The sequence below is a fragment of the Parus major genome, chromosome 9 (genome assembly GCF_001522545.3).
Source record: "Parus major isolate Abel chromosome 9, Parus_major1.1, whole genome shotgun sequence".
In the NCBI taxonomy this organism is placed as follows: Eukaryota; Metazoa; Chordata; class Aves; order Passeriformes; family Paridae; genus Parus; species Parus major.
Window position 1 is genome coordinate 17,938,252 of NC_031778.1, and position 25,894 is coordinate 17,964,145.

General features: G+C 36.2%; 1 non-coding gene across 5 annotated transcripts in view; it reads right to left on the minus strand.

The window, feature by feature from the left end:
* Positions 1–25,894, minus strand: part of LOC107208924 — a 268,455-nt gene that overhangs the window by 241,017 nt on the left and 1,544 nt on the right. For all 5 annotated transcript variants that reach the window (XR_001523371.2, XR_004498699.1, XR_004498701.1 and 2 more), the window contains exon 2: positions 2,206–2,270. This is a non-coding gene — a transcript (SRY-box transcription factor 2). The remainder of the gene's footprint in view (positions 1–2,205; positions 2,271–25,894) is intronic.

Here is a 25,894-nt window from a genome sequence, read left to right on the forward strand (position 1 = left end):
AATGATTCAAGTCAAAGACTATAAAAATTATGTGTACAAATTAAGTATACATTTATATACATTTTCAAAAAAAGTAACATTTGTTTGTTGCTGTGAGTGTTTCCTGCAAAAAAGCCTACCTAAAAGATGATTAAAATTATGGAAGATATCTATTTAAAAAAAATACTGCAATTAATTTATTATGCTAATTCCTCATACTCTAATGCAAAACGTGCTTGAGTCTGAAAAGTTCAAGCATAAACTTGTTAGCTCCAAATCAGGCACAGCTGAACGTTCTCCTGTAAAATGCAGCCAATGTGTAAAAGCCTTAATTCAGCCACAGAGTGCTGTCAGTGAGTGCAACTCCATGCAGGGAAAAGTTTAGAGAGTATCCACAAATACACATAAATTGTAGGGGGTAAAGTCAGAGATCCATTCAACCCTCTCATCCCAATTCAAGCCATTTGTACTACTTACAGATTTCATGAGAGGGAAAAGGTTATATCAAGAAAAATCTATGTTCTCTACATCCCATATAATTCTGAATACTTTTATTTTGATAGGTCAGAAAGTTTCTTGAGCAGGTTGGTACTGCACTGTGGTAAGAACATAATAAGAAGACAAGCCTTGACACATGGATTAGACCATGAGAGACCTTATCTTGCTTTGTTGCTTCATTTTATAAATAATCAATTAAAATCCAATAGGTTTGACAAAGTCTTTGAGGAAGACTATGTCTTAAAGTTTAAGAGAGTATAAAGGAGAAAGAACAGAAAACTAAACAAAGATTCATTATGATTTTTAAACAGAGGAGGGAAGGAAGCAATTATTTAACCAAGAGAAGTGTCCTATGATATTGGAATGCCAGCCTGGGAAAGCACAGATCCTTACATTATCTAGATTACACGATTCAAACAAAGTCAACCACTTGTGTCTTTGTTTCCCCCCTCAGCACTAGGAAAGTTTTCTGTTAAGGCACTGTATCCTTATTTGGGAAAGTTTGATGTTCTGCTAAAAATATCACATATCAGAATCATTAAAAATTCACAAATTTCTTCATAAATAATAAATATATGAAAAAAACAGTAGATGATTACAAAATATATAACAGTGATAGCTCCAGAAAAAGTTTTTTGGAAATTTTCCATGTTTGCTGTTTTATAAGTCAGTCATTAGGAGGCAGCAAATGGCTCAAAACCATGTGAGAAAACAAATCCTGAAGGAAATTGAAAGTGAATAGGACAGTAAGAACTAGAAGTGGGAAATTAATTCAGCCACAAAAGTAGCTTTTTGACATTTTCCACTTCAATCAGATGCCAGGGTATGATGAAGAAAATTCTTTGTTAGCTATTTGTTAAATAATTTGGCATCTCACTAATGGAAACCACACTCAAACTTTATAAGGTTGACTTGGGATTTTTGGTAATGTTAAAAAAGCAAAAGACTTATCCCAGTATGCTTTCCTACAGCCTGCTTTTAAAGTGGATATCACAACATTGTCCACACATATGCGTAAGGAACACAAAATAAATCATGTCTCATTTCATTCCATCTAAAACAAACAGTTTAAAACTGAGATTTCAGAGTTCTACATTATTTACAAGCTTTGTCTTTTAATGAAAAATTTTAAAAGCCCTGTGGTTTTACCAGTGCTTCATTAGCAAAAATAATCAGATTTTAATCAGTAACATTCATACCTCTCTCTTCCTGCCATAATACAGCACAAGTCAAGGTAAAAATAACATGAGAAGCTTTCTTAAATATAAAAATTAACCCCAGAGTTTCCACTATGAGTTCCAACATTTATGTAAAATTGCCGGTCATATTTTATATTGTGCAGCCAGGAAGCTGTTTATAAATGCATCTATATCCTGAATCAGAATTGGAAAGGGAGAAACATTTTGCATTCTAAGCAAGCCTGTAAATAAGAAAATATTAAAATATGGGCTAGGCTTGTTCACATCATTGCATATGACATGTAAATTAATGTTTATTTCACATGCTGTTTTATCTTCAACATAGGACAATGCACTTATCTCTATCTCACTGAACAGTTATAGTAAGTAAAATAGATGATAAGCATTAAACCACATCAATATTTCTCATTAATAGATTCATACAGCTGTATAACATTCTTAAAATACTGAATTTGCAGTTAATCAAACATTCTCAGCTTTTTCATATTAATCATAAAATACAAATAATAAAAACAAGGCATAAACTTACTATTTGTTAGATGTTCACACTCTCCTGTGGTCTGAGGCAGTGGGAAATAATTACCCCTAGGAAATCTGGTAAGCAGAAATACAATAAAAATAAACATTAGCATGCAAAAAAGAATAAATTTAGCTTTCCTGCAAGTATTTTTCCTCATAATACTTCACAGGCAAGGTTAAAAAAAAAAAAAAGGAAAAAGAACCAAAAAAGCAAAGTTGAAAAATATATATACACATTTAAAACATAGTCCAGCAGTGTTCAAGGATCCTTGCCTCTCAAACTTTAAAGCAGCACAGACAAATGTTGAGATGCCTATAATAGAACAAAAATCCAAGTTCTCAATCACTAGTTACGCAGTATGTGTCAGTAAGGAAGACAATTTCCAAAATAATGATTAATGTATTATCCAGATTTTTCCTCTCTCTCTCTTTTTCCCTTCCCATTCAGGTTTTTCTTCTTATAAAATGCACATAGGTTTTTTCTTCCCTGTACCCTGACTCAGGCCTGGCTTTGAAATGCATTTCAATCTCTCAACACAGACTGCTTTCACTGCATTTAGAGTCCCACCAAGGCCCAGCTTTAAAAGCTACTGATTCTTTTTTTCTTTAGCCTTCCTCACAAAGGAAGGGTATTTTGTAAATTACCAGCTCGTTCAGATCAACAAAAGGTACTTTCATAGAAAGCCCCATTTGATTTTGCTCAAATTTGATTACAAGGATGGAGAAAAGGAAAGGAAGTCAAAAAGAAAAACCCCAGATGGCTTTTTCATTCATCTCAGTGAATGAGCTTTATCTGTGCCTTTTGAAACTGTAGCAGTGGAAAAGCATTTCTGTTGGCTTAAAAAACTTGACAAAAATTATTGGTTTGCCATTTCTCATGTAACTGCCATTGGGAACTGGATGAAAAGACTTTTTCATGGGATCGCCTGCTTGGATCAAAATAATGGAGATTAGGTATTTCATTATAAATTACAGTGGGAGATAGAGCAGGCTGTCATATTAATAGCAACCTGCTCATGGCCTTCAATGGTAGCTATTCTCCTAGACAAAGGACCAAGGGGGTTGTCTATTGAACTTGTACTTTAGGCCTGATCAATTTTCTATCATCAAGGCAAAAGGTGAGGTGACTAACAAAAGAATTCACACATGACTGACCTCATAAGCCTATAGATAAAACAGCTTAAAGAAACAAAACACATCCTGAAATTATGGGTGATAAACTGTATAAAGGAAAAAGAAGAAGAGAAATGATAGAAAAAGGGAGAGAAAGAGCACGTGGTCTATAATTCTCCCTCCCTTCTTAGGTGAATGGACATATTAAAAGCTACTTGTTTTCAGCTGCAGATAATTGCAGCCTTTGCTTTGCCATGTTCTGCCTTAAATCCTTCCCTGTACTTTTTTGTCCAAGACTCTTCCAGTAATTTCATTCACGAGTAACCACAGCATCAAGTTTAATATAGAACTTCCCAAAGCTGTAGCTGCACACAGGATTACACACAACATCATAGGCAGGAAGGTGTCACACAAGCATTACAGTTATAATCAAATTACAGGAATAGCTATGAACCTTTGGGTCACTATCCTTTTATACAAAACCTTGCTAATTAAGGGAAACTTGGATGTCTGAGCTATGTAAGAGTAACACCTCACAGAGTTTGAAAGTCTCAACACACTTCTCTTTCATTAAGATGGTATACAATTTTATAGAGATTGCAAAATAGCTTTTTAAATGCTCATATAATATATTTAGGCACCCTTACAAGTGTATTATTTGAATTTTTTCCCCTGCCCCCTCGGAGATGAAGACCCTTCCTCAGCATCAGCATTGGGCTTTGCTGATCAGCAAGAGATACAGAGGGGGAAACCTTCACTACTCTAAAGCCAAATATGTGGCAGCAAAATATTCTCTGATCTCTGTCAGGATCAACATTCCCTTCTACCTGTTTTACAGGTAGAAACTCACTTTTATGCATGGAACTAAGGCTCCAAATACATCTCAACCCTGTAGGAATTTCCCATAAGCTGTTAAAATGACATTTGCTAAGTAGGGCAAAACTGCAGAAGCATGCAAATACTTGTACTTGAAAGCCAAAACATGAGCTAAAGCAGCTGAGAATCCCCATTTCAACCTCCTGACAGCAGCTCAGGTGTAAATGGCACCCACACTCTACCTGCAGCACACTAGGGGAGAGGACAGCGGTCTAGAATTTGGTTTCAAGCTCCAGCTACACAACCACCAAGGAGCTGGTATGTGCCAAGTTTTTGGAGATATTTAAGAATTTCTCCTTTTAGCTCTACCACTGCAGTGATACTGCAGTTTCAGAAATGAAGCTAGTCACTGACTCATGGCCCTTTGCCACAGATCACAGATCCACCTATCAGCACAGCAGTATTTATGTAAAGACACTTAAATAATTCAGGCTAAAAAGGAGCACATTTTAGTGAGCTAAGATCCAGAAACAGCCAGACAGAACACATGGGAGGCTACAAACTGGGTGCAGGGGAGGAACTTCTGAGCCTCAACTTTGCTGCAGAAGCCAATGGATTGTTGAATTACAGAATCCCACTGAAAACATATATTCATTAGCACAAGAGAAATATTATATAATTCATTGTAAACACTTTCAGGAAGCAGAGACAAGATGAAGACAAGCAAAACAGCAGCAGTATGTGTTAAGTTTTGGCTGCCAGCACGAAAAATAATCAATGACAGAGCACACACACCCCCCCAAGCAGCTCAGATACATGAGATCATTGATGAAGCCCTAGTAGTAATGATATCTTTCCCTTATTCCAGAGATCTATTGATGATTACTAGGTGATTAGCAATTAATCCCAACTTTATATCCTCTGTGAGCGGCCCTACTGAGTACTTACTGAGGAAAGAGCTCTTGTAATCATTGTAGATAACACTGAAACTATTGCCTCTATGCTCAGTGGCACCGAGAAACACAACCTGAATACTAAGAGTTATTTAAAAAAAATATAGACCAGGCACAAAACATATTTTATAATAGTATCAACATAATTTGAGTAACCCATATTAAAAGGCAGGAGCGAGGCAACATATAAAAAAATCCACATAGATGTGTGTCATTTTCAGAAGAAATCATTAGGCAAGCACTGACTGCCACTAAGACAGACAGACTTGAGCCACAGAGCACAAGTCACACAGGACTTTATTTATAAGTACATGCTGTATTTCCCACTCTGGATTTTTCCATATTTATGAAGTATTGTTGTCCAACCATTTACTCTTTATGTTAAAAGTCTATTTCTATATTACAAGTTTAGATACTGCTGTACAGCTACTTCTGCATAGAAGATCCAGTAACTGGCACAAGGGGACAGAAGCAGTAATATTTGAGATTAATTTCTGAGACTGCAAAACATGGTTGATACAAAGGATGGGTTAATATTTGGTAACTGTCAAATAGCAAGCCATTGTAATAATCAGAACTGAGATGTCTTAAAACAGCTTTCATGAAAATTTCTGAATAGTTACTTAATTTTTGAATGCTAACTTATGTTAATCAAAATTAAATTTCTCAGGTAAACAAACAACACTCCTTCTAAGCTTTTTAAGCTTTCTAAGCTTTTCTTTGCATTGTGTTCCTCTAAGACCCAGTCTGTTTGGACATACTGATTCCAGAGAAACAGCATCATTTCCAGTGGTACTGAAATCAATTTTGAGCACTGTAACTAAGAATGTCACAGTGTCCACACAGTGTCCACACAGTGGGCCAAGACAACCAAAACCTTGCGAATAACTCCTGTCATAGAAAAAAAACCCTAAAAGCTGTTTCCATTGCCTTTTGCTGATCTTTGTTTGAATTGTGTTTGGTTTGTTCTCAGTCTCCACAACACATTGTCACATTTTTCTCTCATTCATCATGTCAGTACAAGAGACCTGCAGAATAGAAAAGGTCTGTTTCTCTCAATGTCTGTCAGCTTCCCCAGCCAGCACAGATAGACCCTGTGAGCACAACAGATAACTGCTTATCCCTGTCCCATTAATTCTTGGGGAAATAATTTGACTTAAAAATAATTTGGGGGATTGAAAGTGTAGATCAATTTTTTTTCTGTCCAAAATTCTTCTTGAAGATATATTCTGAATAATCTTTGCAAATAACTATTCTTACAGCGCATTTCAAAGAAATGCAGCAGACAGAGGTAGGCTGGCTGATCACAAGACATTATGCTGAGTGAAACATCTCATTTTCTGGTGAAGAAACTGGACTGCATACATTCTTCCATGTTTCTCTGAACTTCAGGAGTAACATTCAGAAATGTCTATTTTCATAACATCCAGTTAGAAAATTGTTTTCCATTAAAATTCAACATGCATTCTTGAACAAAAAACAAAACAAAACAAAACAAAACAAAAACCAAAACAAAACAAAAAAGGAAACATATTTTTACCCATCAATAGAGGAACAGAGATTTACAAGACATTTTTTCCAGTGAAGGAAGACAGTAACACTGATAATTCTTAGCCCAGCTAAGTAGCTCTAAATGATGTCAGATATGCAAGACATGGCAAACAAGGTTGTCCAAGACAGAAACACAGAAAAAGAGAAATCAGTAGAAAAGCAGCTTTTTATTTTTTCCCACAAAAAGGAAAAGAAAGAAAGATGATGTTGATTGCTCCAGTACAATGGAAGGATATAAATATGGGCATAAATCCTTTAAATTTTAGTCATCTTGGCTAGAAATCAGCTTTTTATTGACTTCAAGCATAAAATGTAAACATCTCAAAGTGGAAACTGTGAAATACAAGTATAAAATAATAGAATGAGCATGAAAAGACAGTGCTAGAAAAATAAAAAAAAGTAAATTGAGGTACAATTAGCAGGAGACAAAGGATAAAAAGAATTTCTATAAATACACATCAGAGTAAGAGGAGGACCAAGAGACACTACTGGTTGGGCAGCAGCTTGGAAGCAAACTCAAACTATTGACATATTGTGCCAAGAAATCTGTTTACTGACTTTATTGACCATTATTACCATGAAGGTCAATTGCAATTCACTGGCTCCTGCAATTAAAAGCTATCTAAAAAATAAAAAACCCAATAGAATTATATATATATATATGTATATATGTATATATGTGTATATATATATATATATATATATATATAAACACATATATAAAAGGGAGGCACAGTGCTAGGACAGAATAGAGAAATAAAGTATTATGAAAATATGTAAGTCAAACAATTCAAATTACATATTACATTTGCCCAAAGTCTTGGAAAAGTGGATGAATATCAGAGCTGTAACTGCTTGAAAGCTGTTATCAGAATTATTTCAGAAAGGACATGATGGATTGAGATGGGTACAAAAGCCTTTACAAGAGCAAAAATTATGCCTGCTGTAGAAGGGAGAGGAAAAAATGATAGCCTAGTTATTTTAATTTTCTTTACTTTTGCATTTTGTAAATCACCTAAAAAGAAATTAGGCAATTGGTAACTGAGCATGGATTCATCAAGAACAAGGCACAACAAAGTAAGAAGCCTTGAGAAATAATTGATGCCACATTTCATGATTTTAAAAAGACTTTTGGCATCTTTGCACAGTACTTTCTCCTAATAAAACCAAGAAACATCATGTAAACAGTGTTACTACAGGGTAAATAGCATAGAAAAGAGGTTGTGCTTTAGCTATCAGCATGTACAAGGAAAAAGATAGCTAATGGAGTTCTTGGTCAGCACTGAATCCAGCTCCATTCTGTATTTTCATCATTAATCCTGATATGAGAAGAGGGACCATTTCCAAAACGCCTCATGGAATCATAGAATGTTCTGAGTTGGAAGGGACCCACAAGGATCATTTAGTCCCATTCCTGGCACAGGACAATCCCAGAAATTCCACTGTGTGCCTGGGAGCATCTGAAGATGTGTCTAAGCTGGGAACATCTGCAGGCACACTGGGAGACTCAATTAGAGTCCACAAAAATCTCGGTAGAAATGGTTTGCAAAAGATTAAGTGTGACTCAAGGGTAGCTGCATTATTCTTACTCTCAGAAATAATGAACTGCAGAAACATAAGCTGGAAACAGCACAACAGTTCTGCACTAAAGGATCTGCATCAGAAGCTAAACTTGAATCCACAAAGCTATTGCAAATAAAAGCAGTTATCATACTGGAAGCCTCATAGTCAGAATAAAGCAGGTGCTGAATGCCATCTGAAATGATATTTTACCTTTACTTGCTTCGATGGAATACTGTCTAGTAGTGGACACTGCCTGAAGATTAAAAGATGCAGTTAATTTGAAAGAGCAGCAGTCTAGAAACAATCAGCAAGACTGAAATATTGGATCTTATTCTAAAAAAGACTTTAAAAACCTATTACTATGTAACACAAATATGCACTTATATTCTAAAAGTAGAGCTTTGAGTTAAACATAAAAAAACTCCCCAACTTTGCAGAGGTAAAGACAAATGTGCAAAATAAAAAAAATATTGCATAGCTTTGGAAATGGGTTAGAAAGATGTCTGTCAGGAATGGTTTAGTTATAACAGATTCTGTATTTAGACAATTTCTTGAATTTTTTCCAGACTCTTTTCCACTTATTTTATCTTACAGTAATCATAAATCACAAAAGCAGCTGAAAATATAATTTCATCAAATCCTGTTAAACCTATTAAATATGTCAAGATTTCAACTAACTTTTTCTCAAAATTTTATAAAGCCAGAAGGCTGTCAGAGCCAAACAGACTCAGTTATGTCCCTGTCCCATTTTTACTCCAAGAGACAGTAGCACTACTAATGTTTAGCTCTCTTCCTAAACCTTCCTCTTTCCCTTCTGAACTTGAATCTTCATCAACCAAATGTGAAACTTCATTGCATGTGCCTTTGAACTTATGAAATGAGAATTAACCTCCTCATAAAGGATTACATCAGGTCAAAAATTCCCATACATTATAAAAATCTGTACCAATAGCCTGAAGGAGTTATTCCAACACATGAAGATACAAAGTAGAGCAATCCTAATAATTGGGAAGTATTAGATACTAATTTGATCCTTCTCTGAATAACCTCTGTCCATGTCCATGTCAAGCTTAAATCAACAGTCTCATGGTTATCTTTAACCAAAATTCTCTGTCCCAGCCTAGCACAAGTGATTTCCACATCCTGACAACTGCAGGTTCAATTACCATGACAACACGAACACATAATTATGCACATGCCTTGAAAGCCAATGCAGAGGAGCAGAAAGCACCCAGAGAACTTTGTGTGTGTTACCTGCATGCACCCTGACTGGAGTGCACGTCTTTTAAGTGTTTTTTCACAGGGGTTTATACAGTCAGCAAAATAGTGAATCAAATTTATTTGAATTCAACAAAATATAAGTTAGACAACAAGGTTACCTCAAACTTCCTTTTATCTTATTCCATGAGAAAAACCTCAAGAAGTTAACAAAAAAACCTTTCCTATGCAGTTCAGATTTTGAATAGAGATTTCATATAATTATAAATACTTCTAGGTTTTTAGAGAATGATTTGCGTAAATGGTTTAATCCAGGAATTTAATATCAAAATAAATAAGTTGATTAGAATATTTGTGCAATGACAATCACAAATAGCTTAAAATCTCCTTTTTTGGTAATATAGCTTTCTTGTACAGGCTTAATAAGCTTAAAGAATTGTGTCTTCTAGTTAAAGGTTTATTTTTAGGACACACTTTTTAAAAAAAATCCGTTTTTTTCTTTAATATCATATCTTATTAATCTCTGAAATAACACATTCCAAAACAGTTGAGAATAATTCTAATTTCAGTCTGTGTGCCCATTTAGTGCTAATTTTTTATCCTTATGGTGTTATCAACAAATATTGCAGTTATCAGCTATTATCACCTGTGGTGGCTTCTGACGTAATAAAAGATATCTTTAGAGGACTGAAGTCACCAAACTCATTAAACAGGACACTGAAGTTGGCAGCTAAGCTGGGCATTAGTTTCAGCTCTTGAGCAGGGAGCAGAGTATATTACTGCACTTCTGAGAAATCAGTCCAATTCATCACGTTATATCAGTGCAGTGTTCCTCACTGAAATGGTGTTTTGCAGCACAGGAAAAATATTATGTTTGCTGGAAAATGTCAAATTGAAATAGAGGTATGACTTCAGAAGTATAAGATTGGGCACTGACTATTTTCCGTAGAAAGAGCACCCACCTCTTCCCAGGACACGGAGCCTTTCACCTTTACAAGCTCTGCTTTTTCAGCACATGGAATTTGGCCGCTGCTCCCAGAATCAGATCAAAAGCTCCTTGTTGGTGACATTTAAAGCTCACCAGTACATGGCAGCAGCTTTGATATTCTTACTTTCCCAAACTGTTGTTCTAAAGGAGCTTGAGCAGGTAACAAACCTGAACCAGAAATAGGAAATAGCACTCACCTTGCCAATTTCAAAGAGCAGCACTTACATTATTAAATGGATAAGAGTATTCATATGCCTTACTTGTCCAGATGAATAGAAAGAACGTGTTTGAATGTCCTTCAGAAAATGATACAGAAAAGAAAATGTCACACAGGTATGAAAACGTTAAACAAGCACTTCCACTGGGGGAGAAAAGAAGACAGGATATTCTGAATTAATTAAATGAATAACAATACTCTCCTGGACCTTTAATGGGAGCAAGATTTTATCAGAGATAAGAACCAAAGAGACAGAGTGAGCTAGGGTAAGAAAGAGGGAAGTTATTTCTGAGAGTAATGACTTAAAATAGACTTCATCCAGTCTTGCTGTGACTAAACAAATGTCTTTCATGATACAAGAGAAAGAGACTGGGAATTCACTGAGTGTCTCTGTGATGGTGTACGTCATCACAGACAGTTTAACCCACTCTAAGCCCACACAGTTCCCAACACCCCAGAAGGAGATTCTGTGGAAGTTCTTCAAGGTGATCACTTCAATCCCCTGAAACACTGAAACCAATAGCTTCACCAGCAAGGTAGGGGGTCTCCCAACATGTAGCCTTGGAGCACAAGAAAAATATGCAAACATTTGGAAACAAAGTGCATTTTTTTCTTCATATGGTAGCCAGGAATAAAAGTATTTCTGTTCAAATTTGGCTGTATAAATCCAAACAACTCAATATTAATATGCTATATTCACCAAATTTGGTAGGTAAGACCATTTGATCAGGCAAAATATTCAGATCACAAATCAGGTTGTTAAATGGCTAAGAAAAAAGAGGGGATTAAAATAAGTTTTTAAATGCTAGAACAGAGCCAGCCACTTTGCAAGTAAAGAACCAAGATAATTATCAAACGTTTTAAACAAAATAAACAAATTAGCATCCCCAAAAGTGTAATATTGTTCAAGCTTTCTGATAAAGTTAAGTAGATGTGAAATAACAAACAGCAAGGTCTCAGTCTTACATGTTTCTGCCATGGGTAAGGCTGAGATAAGTATCATGCATTTCTAATAGAATGTACTTATAGGCGTAGGGTTTTGTTTTTTTTTTTACCTGTATATAATGGCTAACAAGAAACAGGAATTCTTAGTTTTAAAAAGCCCAAACATTAATTTAGCTAAAGGGTGTATTTCTTGGAAAGTATTATGAAAATAACATTTAAAAATCTTTCTGTAACTATAGGTTTAACAGTTTGCAGATCCTTTGGAAAGTTCTTAGATTACCAAAGCAAACATAATCCTTATGAAGAAAAAAAGAAAATACAACAGACAAGTAAACAAAACAAAACCCAAAACAGGAAAAAAACTCACAAAAGAATTTCATTAAGCTTGCAGAATCCTTCCAGTTTTGAAATACATCACACATGCAAGTGGTTTTTTCCTCTCTACTGGCACTGGTCTTTTTCCATGTCCTCTTTATGGAAATTCCAGCCAAAGAATGGCAATAGGGTCTGCTAAAGAAATTGCAAGGTGTTCTTCCCTTTTTTTTTTCCTAGTATTTTTTATTATTTACTATTTTTTAAAATAAATTTAGAACAGAATTTCTATCTTTAGTATTCCTCTGGATCTTCAGCATCTTCTGAACATTTTCGCAGCACATATTAAAGAAATAGCACATATTGGGATGGTTGTATTTATAACAGAGTTTCAGTCATTATCATTCAGGTCTAATTCCTCCACAAAGACTGTGCTAATGTTTCCTTGAACAATTTCATCACATTAATGGATTCCAAAGATTTTGCTATTTTATAAGTTGTGACTGGAACAGCAGTTTGACATCAGAATAATGAATTTAACCATCTTTCTGACTGGTCTAACCATGCCAAATTTTACATCCCCTGGGCACCTGAGGTAATGTCTGTTCTTATCCCATAATCTATAAAGCTTCAGATATTTCTGATATTAATTATATATATTAATATTGTATATTATTTTTTTTATGAGAAAGGTTTTGATCTTCAGTAGATTTCTGAATCAAAAAAGGCCTGTTTTCCATGCAAGAATTCAAGGGTCAAGAAAAGACAAAGAAATGTTTGACCTGAAGATCTTATGCACCACTTTGTTTTAAAATTTTACAAGTACTTAAAATTTTTAAGGTATTTGGAAGTAGCATGCCTATTTATAATTAGAGGCACCGTGTTTCTATTTCAAGCATAGAGACAGAGAAAATAGAATCATAGATGATAGAATACACTGAGTTGGAAGGGACCTGCAAGGATCACTAAGTCCAACTCCTGGCCCAACAGGACACCCCAAGAATCTCACCGTGTTTCTGAGAGTGTTGTCCAAACATTCCTTGGACTCTGTCAGGCTTGATGCTGTGAACACTTCCCTGGGAACCCTGTTCCAGTGCCCAACCACACTCTGGGTGAAGAACATTTTAAAAACCTTTTCCCAATGTCCAACCTGAACCTCCCCTGACTCAGCTCCATGCCATTTCCTCAAGTCCTGTCTCTGGTCACCAGAGGGAAGAGATCGGTACCTGCCCCTCCACTTCCCCTCATGAGGAAGCTGCAGAGCCCGATGAGGCCTGAGCTCAGTCTCTTCTCCAGGCTGAACAGACCAAGTGGCCTCAGCCATTCCTCATACAGTTTCAGCTCTTTCAAAGATATTGGGAATTATTTTTTTTCCTGGCCTCCTTTCAATATCACTGTTGACAGTACCTCCTGTCACCATCAGCTATAATGATAATTCCCAAGGCCACTCCTCCTTCCTCTGTATCCCAGCTTTCAAAATAAGCTTTAGGTTAGGAAAACACCTCCTTTTCAGCTTAGGAAGGAGAGGGCAGCACAGAGTTTGGATGGGGAGGGCAGCGGGGCCTGCGGCGCCTCTGTGAGGGGAGGCTGGGCCTGCCCAGACACCGCTGGTTCCCGCCAGCCACAACCAGTCCCAAAAATGCATTGAAGGATGGGCAAAACACTGCCTGGAGAGGTTTTCCTCACAGGACTGAGGAAAAAAAGGTGGAGAAACAGCCCTGAAGTGCACATGTCAGTGATAACTGAGGAGGAAGCAGTGCTGTCGGCTCCAATGATGCCCCTGAGGACACAGGGCTGTCACCTCGCAGACCACACAGCATCAGACACCCACATGCACACTTGGTACATAAACAGCATTCCCAGGCAGGGTTGGGCTGTTCCTTTGGACAATTTTAATGGGATAATGAATTCAAAGGTTTTTGCCATTATCTATGCAGTGACAATATCACCAGATTGCTTGATGTCATAACAGATAATTTAGCCAGCTCCCGATCAATCATTTGTAAAAGTTTATATTCACTGGGAATTACAATGTGCTTGTCAGAGACCTCTGGTAATTTTACTATGCTGTCAAAAAGGTGTCTTGGATGGGAACTGCTCAGGTAAAATTGCATTTGGCAAATGTATTAAATCAGCGTTGCCAAGAAAACTTGGCACCATTGGATTAATAGTGAGGAAGGGGGGTTGTGGTCCCTTCATGGCAGCTCCATTCTGCTGCTCCTTCCCTCCCCACAGTCTTCCCCTGCCCCAGCCTGTGTCCTTCCCCAGACTGCAGCCCTCCAAGGACAGCCCTTCATGGGGGCTGCAGTTCTCCAGGCCAAGCTTGGTCCAGAACACGCTGTCCATGGGCCACACAGCTCACTCAGAGAATACCAGACTGCTGGGTATTTCCTGAATGTACTTCACAAGCCTTAAACAGAAAAATTTAAAATGCATCTTTGGCTGCTGCTGAAAAGCAAGGTCCTTTATTTTCTGCCAACCTTCTCCACTACTCTGAGACAAGATTTTACAACATAGAGAGCTAGTAGATTATGGTCTGAAGTAAATCCCACAAAAGAACAGTGTGGAAGAGTACAAAGACAGCTTGCCAGGGCATTTATCTCTTCTACTTAAGCCTAGAAACACAGAATAAGTACATATATATTTAGCCTCCCAAAAGGCTGAAAATAGTAATAGGCAATCCCAGTGGCTTGAGATGCTGCCTACAGAGAGTGTGCTCCTGTTCTGAAATCATAGAGGGAAGGAAAAGGTCTTTTTGCTCACTGTGTTGAGATTCACTTGAGATTCTTTAAAAAGGAACACTGCAACAGGAGCTGGCAGTCTCATGTACAGTAGGTACAGGAATTGAGTATTGCCTTCAAAAAACAGATCTCAGAATGGTTCAGCACAGCAAGTGCAGGAAAAATAGCAGGACCATTTCTGACAAATGGGAAGAAATCAGAAAAATGTATGTCCCCACTCTAGCATGGCTCCCTTTAACATGTAAACATAGTTGTGGCAATTAGTATTTGAACAAAAATATGTTATAAATGGGATTACACACCTTGCATAGTAAATGATCTCAGCAAATACTTTTTTTTTTATCTATGCAAAAACATAACCTCAAGAATATGCGCTTCATTATCTAGCTAGAAGTTTAGGTACTGTAGTTTGGAGATATACTAGGAACAAATTGGATTTAATAGGAAAAATATTCAAATGTTATGTTTTTTGAACACATGGGAAGCTCCAATAAATCATATGAATTGCTTTAAATTATAAAATTCAAGAAGATGCTGGTACACTTAATCAACATGGTCCACTGAATACAGAGTTCCTTGGCATGGGCCCTATCTTCACTTCTCTCCATAAATCACTTACTGCCTCAGAGAAGATAAATATATATCCAAAAAATTATTTTAGGTACATAACTCCTTGGTTATCTTATGTGGGATTTGAAACGCGGTTGTGGATCACAAGTTTCTTAAATATAGATAAATAGATTAATCTTTTATCTAAATATATTTCTAAAATAAAGTTAAGTATTTGTTACCATTATGAAATATAAACATGGCCTGCATCTTATTTTCTACTTCAGCATGCCACTAAAAATAAATGGCCAAAAGGTCTTCCTTCTGAATTTGGAAACAGTTTGTTGTATGTGATTTATATCAGCCCCCTCATTATAGAAAACCTTTTCACCATGTGATTGTGTGTATAAGAACAATTATAGAAATTCTGAATTATCATTCTTTAGATGAGCTGATAGGCTGTGAAAGATGCTGGAGTGACAGCCATTCTGCATTGATCTAGTACAGAGAATAGCAAAGGAATTTCGGTTTGCACCTTCCAGGGTATGTAATTTATCTCTGATCCTGAGAAGTGCCCTCTTCATCACTGTCCCTCCACTGAATCTGCTCCCAGTGCACCAGGCTGCTTCTCACTAGGGAGCACTCAGACAGAGCCTCAGCTCCGTGCACCCAGAGCTCACGTGGGAAGAGTTCCTTTGAGGGGCTGATCCTCCCCTCTCCCCCAGCATTGTCAGCAATGTATTTGGAACAGCTGCAGGCTCACTTTTTCTGTTATTGAAGGAGAGAAATTAAAAACTTCTAAAAGTAAAGGTAATTAAAGAATTTACAGCAAGAAACACCTGATCATTCAAGCAGGCTGTACATTCACACTGTCTGCAAAAGAGGAAATGAGTTATGTTCTTCACAGATGCAATTTTTTTGGGTTACTTTTAAGCTATAGGACATTTGGATTCGTTTTCCCTTTTAGAAATATAAGGTATCATTATAGTGTTTGATACAATATTTGGGGAAAAAAAATCTCTACCCCAAGTCATCTCTGTTTTGCTGCCCAATTCAAAAAGTATTAATTACGGAAGGAGAAAAAAAGACTGGAATGGACACAAACAAATTACATGTAAATTTGTTGAATAGATTACTCTATTGTTCAACAACAATGCACAGTTCTTACCTTAGAAAAACAATTCCAGTATTAAGAACAGTAGAACCTATATTTACCATAAAGGGAGGTTTATCAAGATAAAACAATTGGGATCCAGTCTTAAAACTCTCATCTGATGGTAACCGTCACACAAGAAATACGCATGAAATATTTCTGCAAATCTTCAATCTTCTAATTCAGAAGAGATACGGGTGAAGAAGGCAAATAATTTCACACATTAGTGATGAAATTAGAAGATGAAAGGGAAACAAGTAGCAAGAGAGAAGGAGGCAGAAAGGTTAGATGTTTTAAAACCCTAAGTTAAATTTAAATGATATGTATAATCTGGGAGACATGAACACTGTGATTCTAAATTTATCATGTGAAGTGTCTACACACTCTTCAAAAACCTTTACTTAGAGACTTTTGAAAAGACATTTTTTATATATAGAAGGGCATGGACAAAACATAAATAAAGGTTTTCTGGGTGCCATTTTTTTAACTGTAGGTAAAATTCATATTCTGTGGCCACAAAACAAAAAGCAGGAAAAGCTTCTAGGAAATCTCAATGGGAATATTAGACAGTCTTGTTGTGGAAAATGTACTGAATAATGGTATTTGATATTCAGTGTCTCCTGCAAACTGACAGTGTTGGAATTTCCCTTAAAGCACATATTTGATATTTGGCCTTTTTTTTGTCCCCCTGCTCATTTATATGTGTGTGGTTTTCCTTTTAACCCCCCCTCCCCACCCTTTTTAAATTTAAATAAAACTCTGGGGGGAAAAAAAAGCAACAGAAGATCACAGGATGTGAAGATGCCATTCTGGGAACTAGCAAGCAGTCTCAACAGTGAAAGAAGCCAAGTGATCTTTCAAGTGGGCTATTACTGTAGTTGTGGAAGCAGAATAATGAAACTGAACAGAATAATTGGCCTAAATATCTGGTTAGAGGGCTGGTACAGAGAAAAGAGCATGAAAGGCTCTACTAAAACCACAGAAAGGTGGGTGTTCCTGCAATCAGCACAGAAAAAAAGCATTGAAAAAGTCTGTAAACTAAAGAAGAGGGGGAGGGGAACCACTGGAAAGAAATCCAAGCAGAGGAGGGGGAAGGGGGGAAAAATGCCCACTAAATCTGAAAGTCGAGAGGAAAAGAAAGCAGTTGATTGTATTTGCTGACATCCCAAGGATGGCAGTTGGGAAACAGCAATTAGGGCAGCACCATCAGGAGGCACACACAGTAAGAGCAATATGGGTGGCTCTTGAGATATATGTGGGAACACCTCTATGTGCCTTTTAAATATAAACACAACCTGCATATATACATATAAAAGAACTTCAACTATCTCTTCGAAAAGAAACAACCATCCTCTCTTACCTGGTCATTTCCATCAGCTGAAGACTTATATGACTTCCAAATAGAAAAGCAGTGAAGTCAGTAAACTCAGATATTATGATCATCCATGTCAACACTTACATCAGAAAATATCTGATGATGTAAGATCCAGTTTAACCATGCTCCATATCTGTATATCAGAGATTCTTGCAGTGATTGAGGTGAAAGATTAGGGTACCAGCATTTTTCACACTCTTCCTCTGAGCTTCTGACAGTCACTCTCTAAGTGACCGTTAACAGTCCAACCCCAAATGAATCCTATTTTCAGTGCTGATTACAGAAACACAAAATACAGCTGATAATCCTGTTAATGAATGACTATTAAATTGACAGCACCAATAGACAAAAATTAGAATTACATCACACTTTCAAAAAACTATAGCAAGTTATATTCTATATCAGCAGAATTCCCAATTTGAAGTGACAAAGCAGAAAATAAGTACTTTTTCATTGTCTGGTTAGTATTAGAGTTTCATAAAATCAAGATCCATTAGCAGGAATCCTTATACGAGGGGCATGAGAGTACCAAGAATACAGAGAAATATGTCCTTAAAAAAGAGGAAAACCAATGTAAGTGTCAAGCTTTTCTAACAAACAAATCCAGAAAAACTGTCTCATTTAAATTTCAAAATGTCCAGATGATATTTCAAACACTAATCCTTATGTCCAGAGCTAAATAAAAGCAGCTAAATGAAAAGTGGTTAACAAAGAAAATTATGTATTAGTATTACAAATATTGAGAAAGAAATACATTTCTAGGTAAATATGCAAAATATATAGGAAGAGATAATATCATAACCAGCTGCTACAACTGGGAGCAAAATACTCATTTTGGGATGCAAAAGTCTTTGTGTAAAGCACACATATTTCTGAAGGCAGCTCAATTTTTAAAAATTCTTACACTTAAAGGTGTCACTGCTTCACTTACATCAATAGCTGATCATAGCTACAACAGTGCTACTGGATCAAAACATGATTGCCCAAGCAGCTCAGAATGGACTGGTTAATACAGATTTATTCTAAAGAGAAATAATTCCAAAGAAAAAGATATTGATGTCGGAGGCATACAGAAATGATACAGGAAAGAAGTTGAGATTATGTATTTTCACAAGAATTCTTGGATCAGATTTATTTTATTGAATTGCTATTGGGTACTGCATGTAAGTCTCATTCATTTGGGAAACCCTACCACCTTACTTATATCCTACACACTGTTATATTCACAACATCCTGAAGAAACTACCACTTTCCCATTTCTCTCATTTTTTATGCAGAGAAATTACAAAACAAAACCAAAAACAAACAAAAAAAAAATACAAGAGAGAGAGAAACCCCAGCACCATTAAAATGGCACAATTATCACTGAAGTAGATTGAGTGGGACCTTCACCTGAGCGAGTTGAGGTCACACACAAATTCTATGCTATAGCAAAGGACTGTGTATCATTTTCAGAGTACCCAGGACACACTGGAGTATCTGAATTTATCTTCTTTTTCATAGGTAATGTTACCCCTAAAAAGCTTTCTGGTAACTTCTTCACCTTAGGTACCTGGCTGAGAAAAGAAACAAACAACCTAACTGAGCTATAACCTGCACTGTAGCTGTACTGACCCCGCACACTCCACTGTTACGACTTCTCTTGTTTAGAGATTCTACTTCCCTCCTGGATCTGCTGAGGGTTTAAAATTATAAAGCAGTTTAGTAAAAGTAATTTCTTTTACTGGGACTGAAGGAGCTGGTGCTGTTTTGCTTCACTTTTCCAATGTAGCTAATTCATAGTCCAACTCATAAAAGGAAGTTGAAAGCATGGTATGAAGTAATTGTATAAAGTAACAAAAATAATTATTAGGTGTACATTCAGAATTCTGAGCAATGGCTCTTTGAATCTTTGAAGTTCTTTTTTTGAACTGCACAGCTTCCTAAAAATTACTAACTCCCAGAAAACTGAAACTTGGTGGTGCTAAGTCTACACATCACGCTGACACCAGATAACCTGGACTTAATCTAAAAGATCTCCTGTTTACCCCTATAGGGTTTGCATCAGTGCCTCTGTGCCCTTAGGCAATGATAAAACCAGAACTACTGGAAAGGTATTCTGTAGCAGAGTGATGATCTGGAAAAGCTGATACTTTTGTGGATACACACTCTTTAGCCTTCTCTGTAACACAACCAAATACTATTGAAATTCCAAACATGCATAAATAATTAATTTTTAGATAGATCCTTCCCACTGAGGTTACAACTTAACTAATAGGTTTCCAGGCACCTGTATGATCATCTAGTCTGACCAGTTCTGTCTTCCTGAGCCTCCAGAAACTACTAAAAGTGAAAATAATCCTTGAAAACAAAATAAAACAAAAACAACAACAAAAGTGAGAACTTCCTCATGGGACTTTTTTTACAGTTTATTTAGTTTTGAATCCTTTATTGCATAACTCCTGTAATAGACTTTTACTGGCTAAGCAAAAAAAAAAAAAAAAAAAAAAAAAAAAAAAAAAAAAAAAAGTTGCTTTGAGGAGCCATAAACCAGACTCTTCTCTGGTCAAAGCTATCAGCTTGTTACCTCAACAAGGAATCAGGGCTATATTCCTTCTCTACTTAAAATCCAATTTCTTAATTCAGTGGCTTCACCAGCAGAGCAGCTCCCACAGAGCACGGTCACTGTGGCAGTGATGGTCTCACCTCACATCCAGACCCACTGCTGCAGCATTTCTGCTTTTCCAGGGGTGGGAGAGAGGAAGATCAGCACTTCACCTGCAGACCCATGGAGGTTACATTTGCTTTTTTACATCAATGCTCCATCCCTACCACAACTAAATCCTGATATCTACATTATTGCAAAGGTACAGCAGCCAAAATATACAACAGGAAGTGACTAGAGGTTTTGGATGCTTTAGTCTGCTGCTCTCTTACTGCAGGGGACTATTCCTGTTCAGGACAGGAGGGAAAAATAAATCTATTCTAAAAGTATTGGTTAAACATTTATTTTCAATATAGATAAAGACTGGGTTTCCTCACAAAATCATGAGCTTTTCTTGTTATTTCAAACATCTCTTAAAAGTTGTCTCTCATTTTCAAAGCTCTTAATTTACTTTTATCCACTCACATATCAGTTGATCCCAAATTATCCCTCCTACGTTTACAGAATCTTTAAGAAGTCTTCTATGACTCAGATTCCTTCTTTGCACCTTCTTCCTTTTCAAGCTACTTGCTTGTACCTCTGCTACACTGGCTCCATAATTACAAATCTGATCTGAAAATATTTTTCCTCCTTCCTAAAATTTTTTAGCTTTTTTAGTGAGATGATTTTGCTGACCATTATGCACAACTCTTTTTCTTGTTGTACTTAAACCTATTATGTTTGGAAGTCAGATGTGTTAAGAAAAGCTATGAAGAGCAGTGTATGCTGTGTATGCACAAAATAGGATGTGCAAATTATGGGGATTGTTAACAAAAGTGAGATTACAAGGGAATCACTGGGAGTTATAGGGAAGCATTAAGGTACTTAAGACCACAAGTCTCCACTAGACCTCAACAGGATTTGTAGTCCTAAAACTCTCTGGTAGGATTTTGTTTTGTTTTAAATACCACAGCTAGTAATAAACAAACAGGACCTCATTGTACTATAGTCTTACTCAAAATTCATTGTTAAGGTTAAATAATTTGAAGTAAAATAAGGTTACAATAGAAAATATTCACAACAGTAATGTGAGTAATGTACACTAAAAAATGAACAGAAAGAACTGAAACTTCTGAATATACTGAGATTCATAATTAATTAAGGACAAAACCAAAAGATTCTCTTGTACCATATAGTAACACTGTTTTCCAATTTTCCCTTTTACTTTCCTTTCGTAAGTTAGTTGTGGTGCTGCTTTTACATAAAGACAATTTTGGTTTGTAGCACTGTTTTGGTTTTTTTTCCTTTTAAAACTGCTCTAAGCAGTTTGAAAATGTGAGCTAACCATGAGTGGCACTTTAGATTTAAAAAATAATCATAAAGCAGAATTTCATAACTTTCTATAAACACAGTGAACGCTAACTACAAGGATATATACAATAATATTATCTCTTCTGAATATACAAGATCATCAAGAAATCTGCAGGAGTTTCCTTGTAAACAATTTAGGTATATTTTACTGTATTTTTCTCCAGACCTGTTCATGTTACTTTAAAAATTTCAGTAACTTCTATTCATTTTCAGCTAAGACTCCAGTGCAATGCTTTCACATAACACAAATTTTTTCTTTTCAAAGCCTCTATGGGAAACCTTAACCCATACTGCACCTATGTTTCCATCTGGAGAGTGCCAAGTTTCAGGGATTTGGCAGACTTGAATACACATGAGTTTATCAGCTCTGTAATTAATTTTATGTGCATGAAGGCATGAATGCATATTGGGTACACATTTTACCATTTGCTTCTTTCCTTTAATGAAGATGGTGATTCCATAAGATGAAGGAAAAAAAGGAAGGAAGGAAAGGAAGGAAAGAAGAATATTCTCTTTTCTGCTGACTCCCTGTAATGGTAGTAGAGACCCAGACTGGAGGTTGAAGAGGTGCAGAAGAAAGATTAGCTGCTTGCCTTTATTTTGCACAGTATTAAATATTGCATCAACATGCACAACTCAAAAGACTCAAAATTCTCAAAATTTCATATATGAAATAAAGTACAAATGCTTATAACCTCTGCTGCTTCTGTTGCTTCCCCACTATAAGACCGATAACGAGGCTATCTGATATTTAAACTCATTAGTCAAGTGAATAAGCACCAGCACCTCATACCATGAAGCATATCATGGAGAAACCCTTTTCAAGAGAAGTAGGTAACCAGCACTATTTTAAAGAAAAACCATCATCAACATCATCACAGTTCCTGATTACAGATGAATAACCAAGGAGGAAAACATACATTTCACAAGTTTTGGAGGTGTTCTACTTTCACTGTTCATGTTTTTTGATTCCACTTGCCAAACATTGCTTGATTAAAGTATTTTTTTCAATTTGTCAGTGCCATGCATTATTGCCATGTACTAATTTCGCAAGTCCATGCTTAAAATTTTCATGTTCCTATGAGTTCATTCCAAGCACAGTCACTCATTTTATATCACATCCAACTATATCGCTACATGGTTTTTTAGCCTATGGCAGCTAATGATGATGCTTAAATATACTCGTGAGTTGCATTCTAAGTCATTACAACATTAGCAAACACACTGAAGATAAAAATGCTTTTATATTTCCCAAATAGATTGTATCTGAAAATAGTAAGAATTTGGCAATAAATACAATTATTTTGATTATCTAATCTAGAAATTTCAACACCTGCTAGTCCTGAACAAAATTTTGCAAAGCACCTTTTGTTCATTTGCCCATCCCCCACTTTGCACTCTGGTATTCAGTCAGATTGTTGTGAGACATCTGTAAAAATTATCTGCAGTGTCTCTCTTGCCATAATGCAGACAATCCAGCAGGTCTCTTCACGAACTGCAGAAGCAAAAGCAAGCACCTCTCCATGCTGCACACCAATGTGCATTTTTGCATGTTTGATAAGGCTTTCAGTAGAGTTGCGGTGAGAGGTATTTCTAGCTGCCATTTGATGGACAGTCTGATCCTGGTTGGTTACTGTAAAATATAATCTGGAATAGAGGCTTAGACCCATGGCATATTTTTAACTTCCTGACATGCACAGCACAGTCTGCTGTTGAGGAATTTTCCTCTCGACAAAGTGATGAGCAGACAAGGCACCACTGATGCTACTCAAGCTTTGCTCAGTGGGAGGTAATGCAAAAGCAGCGCAGCAACAAATACTGTACTAATGGTGTGCTGCTCCTTCTCCTCTCCCTCTCCCATCTCAGGTTCAGAGCTGGAAAATGATAACAGACAGGACAGACTGCAATCTTCTTCAAGCAAAAGGAGTGAAGAAAAATCATTTGGTAAGTGATTGCTAGGAGAACAAAATTTACTGAAAAGCACTGGGCTGAAGGTAAATAAATAACTGACCTCTGTATTCAGTGTGGTGCTGAGCAGCTACAGCATGAGATAGAATGTGTCAGACCAACAAATTCATTTCTCAGTTGTACTTATGTCACTGAGGGTCCTCTAAATTTATAGCTGGTGTTTCTCTAGCTCTAGTGATGATATCAACCTGTCAGTTCATTGATGCTGCACTTACTGTGATGCTCTTATTAATTGTGGGTATATTTAGCATCAAAAACTGACAATAAAAGATATTCTATATTCACTGCCACGTGAAACACAGTAAATTATTTCCCCAAAAACAATAGCCAAAGGTTTAAAGCATCTGTTTCTTTGAATACACTTGATGAAACTATGCTAGAAAGGATGCACGTTTAATCCCTCAATAACATATAAATGTTATAGAGACAGATTATGTAGGTATGAGAATTTAATTACTTGAGATAGCTTCAAAATCTTTAATTTGTGATATTCATTTTCAAACCAAAAAAAATTTCCCACCACATACCTCCATGTCTGTATCTAACATAGACTGGTTTGGACTCTAAAGACGGTATTGATGACACAGCAAAGATTAAAAGCAAATATTGTGAAGTATACAGAGCTTCAGAGTTCCCAGGCAAACATCCTTATTTCTAGAAATGTTATTTTTGGACTGCAATCCATTAATAGACCACTCCAAAGTCCAGCACATCATTAATAGGTTATTACAGTTCATAGAAAATTATCTGTCTGACAAACAATCCCTTTATCACGTTGTGAACTGACTCCTCTATTGAACACAAGTGCTGGTGTGATGCACATAATGTGTGTGCTTCTGCAAATGCAGAACCAGAAAGTTTGAATGCAAAAATATGCAAAATTAATTTTCTGGGCATATGATTTATAGAAATTAATACGTAAGGGGTGGGGGGTTGCTCATTCCTGAGAAAGGAACACGCAGTCAGTGTATGTCCAGTTCTGTGAAGGACAATGGGAAATACAGACCTGGAGATCACACTCTCTAAACCCAAGTCACCCAGCACATTTAATGTTTTCAATCTCATGTTTGCATCTACTTTCTTTCACTAACTTCTATTAAAATGCTTGCCCAGTTAGTCTACCTGTAGCTGAATCAGCTCTTACTTTCCTTGGATTTTGCACTTTAAGTGAAGAAAATTTTCACTTGCAAAACAATGTAAAAGAAAAAAAGAAAGAAGAAAAGAAAGAAAAAAGAAAAAAGCTGTCTGCACATCTGCATATTCCCATCATGTTTATAACAAACACAGAGTGAAAAAATGCAGGAAGCAACAGAGTATCAGATTGTAATTCTAGCCAAAAGAGGAAATCAGTCATTTCTATTGTTAAACCTAATAATGAGTATATGTCTGCCCTCCTCAATCAATAAATAAAACAAATAAAATTATCCTAAAGTTACTCTAGCTTTAGGTGCGACTGCAAAATATTTGTGGCCCCCAAATATGCCTATGTGTGTGTTCACCTGTGTGCACTGACAAAAAACTATTTTATCACCTCTAAGCTTGAGAGATTTACAGCAATGCTGGTGGAGTAAATGGAATAAATTGTGATATGCCAAGAGGTAAAGGTAGAGCATTTAAAAATAACATCGTTTCAATATCCTCCAAAACTATGACTCTGTTTTAATGTCTGCAATTCGAATAAAGAAGCAAAAGTTATGGTTTTATCAGTCTAAAAATACCAGAACTTCAATGTGCATTTTTCTTCTGTGAGGAAATAGAGCAATTAAAATACAATGGTGACTCAGTGACATGTCATCTACGGATGCACACATCTGTTAATGTTAGGCTTCTGATCATAAACGTTCCCATCTTCCTTTTCCCTAACTTTATAATTGATGTAAAAATCAGTACTTTTATTAGTTTAATTAGTTTTAATAGAGATGTGTTTAAAATATTTCTGAAGTGAAATCAGAATGTGTAATTAAAATATGGAAGCATTCTATACAACTCTGAAACAATACAAATGTTTGTTGCATTATTTTACCTCAGTGATCTGTTTTCATCCATCTGTATAGACTGGACAAAAGCAGGTGTTTTCTCCACACATTAACAAACTTTCCTTTTTAATTAATCAATGCAAAGCTAACTACAATATGCTAAAAGCTACCTTTTTAAACAAAGAACCACCATAAAGTTATTACAGTGTAAATTTATACTCCACAGTGAAATCAATAGATTAATTTTTTCTTTTCTTTCTTTAAGTA